A 2376-nucleotide genomic window follows, 5' to 3' on the forward strand; every position below is an offset into this window, starting at 1 on the left:
GCGGAGTACGAAGCCTTGGTTCAAGGCCTATACAAAGCAATCGGATTGAATGTTAAGTATCTTCAAGTCTTTGGAGATTCGGAGATCGTCGTAAAACAGGTACGTAACACCATACATTGCCTGTCAAGTCATTTAAAGCATTATCAATCATTAGTTCAAGATCTGACTGCACATTTCGTAGCATTCAACATCTCGTCAATTCCAAGAATTCAAAATGCAAGCGCAGACCTGTTAGCTAACGTAGCCTCTAGACTTATCCCTTCTGAAGATTTTAGTCCGGATAGGTTTTCAATAGAATTAATCTTTAGACCATCCATCCCTAACAATATCACCAATTGGAGAGTGTTCAACGACGATCCTGACATCGTAAATTTCCTTACTTCTGAAGGATCCTACTCAAATCAGATAATTGACGAAGACCATCATGATCATCAAATACAACAAAATGGCTCCGACAATGCTATACCGAAATCGGTGGTCAAGCTAGAAGATTTAAATGATTTGAAAAGTCGGTTTAAAAGGTTCGCCAATGCTAAACTTTGCAGTTCTACCCTGAACTATGAATTAGTAAACCTAGGGACCGATCAGAAGCCACAAAACGTTAACCTAGGTCACGGCCTAGCCCCTGAAGAGAAATCAGCATATATCCCTCTTCTGAGACAATACAAAAACGTTTTTGCCTGGAATTACGATGAGCTAAAAACATACAACACTTCTATCATTCAACATGTTATCCCTATGATTGAAAATGAAAAACCTGTCCAGCAGAAGCTCAGAAAAATACACCCTAACCTAGAAAATCAGATAAAAACTGAGCTTAATAAGTTGTTGAGAGCCAGAATAATTTTCCCCGTAAGGCATTCTAAATGGGTATCCAATATGGTGCCCGTTAGGAAGAAAAACGGAGACATTAGAATCTGTATCGATTTCCGAAATCTCAACAATGCCTGTCAGAAAGATAACTTTCCCCTCCCACCTATGGAGCAAATATTACAGGCAGTAGCAGGCTCAGAATTAATGTCATTCCTGGATGGATTTTCAGGATACAATCAAGTACTGGTGCATCCCGATGATCAGTTAAAGACTACGTTCCGAACCAAATGGGGCACTTATGCATATCGGAAGATGCCATTTGGGTTGATCAATGCCGGAGCTACCTTCCAAAGAGCCATGGACATCGCGTTTAAAGGGTTATTCAATAAATCAGTAGTGATTTACTTGGATGATATAATAGTGTACTCCAAAAAACGAAACAACCACCTCAAAGATTTGAATCAAATCTTTCAAATATGCTTGAGGTATGGGATTTCCCTCAACCCAAAGAAATCTTTCTTTGCGTTAAGCGAAGGGAAATTGCTCGGATTCATAGTGTTGAAATCTGGTATTCATATAGAACCTGACAGAATCAAGGAAATTTCCGAAATATCCATACCCCATAAAAAGAAAGCTATGCAATCCTTCCTTGGACAGATCAATTTTGTCAAAAGATTTGTCCCGGATTTTTCACGTATTATTTCTCCCTTACAAAATATGATAAAAAATAATTCAAATTTCAAATGGGGTCTAGATGAGCACGAAGCGTTCAACTTAATCAAACAAGCTATCATCAATGCTCCATCCTTGGCCACCCCAAATTTTTCAGAATCTTTTACCTTATACACTTTTGCCTCAGAGAAATCCTATGCCGCGATTTTGACCCAAGCAAATCAAGAGAAAGTGGAGGCTCCAATCGCATTCTTTAGCTCAAACTTACAAGGTGCTGAAATTAATTACTCGGACGTAGAGAAACAAGCATACGCTGTCTTCAAAGCGATCAAATATTTCAGACCTTTCTTGTTTAAATCCCACACTAAAGTCGTAGTACCGTTTCCGGCGGTAAGAAACCTTTTGGTGCAGAAAGACGTGGGCGAAAATAGAGCTAATTGGATTACCGCTTTACAAGAATATGATCTTGAGATCAAACCAGCAAACATCGTAAGAGGTCAAGGCTTCTGCAAGATGTTAGTCGGAGCATCGCAAATCCCGGAGAACTCATCTGAAGAGGTACAAGCGTATGAGGTAAGCCTAAACGATGCAGAATCATCATATGCTGACACCATTTATTTTCTTAAGAACGGGTATGCTCCATCACGTCTAGATCATACCGAGAAAAGAGCTCTGAGATTAAAAGCTAAACAATACCAGCTCATAAATGATGTCTTGTTTAAAAGGAATTACGATTTTGTGCTTCTTAGGTGTCTTGAGAAAACTGAAGCCGAAAAGGTTTTGTAGGAACACCACGATGGACCAGCGGGCGGACACTATGCCGGAGATACGACTGCACATAAAATCTTGCGTGCAGGATATTATTGGCCCACGCTGTTCAAAGACTCATAC

This window comes from Pinus tabuliformis, chromosome 7, assembly GCF_031772625.1.
Source record: "Pinus tabuliformis cultivar Carrire ecotype Pingquan chromosome 7, CPIR1, whole genome shotgun sequence".
In the NCBI taxonomy this organism is placed as follows: Eukaryota; Viridiplantae; Streptophyta; class Pinopsida; order Pinales; family Pinaceae; genus Pinus; species Pinus tabuliformis.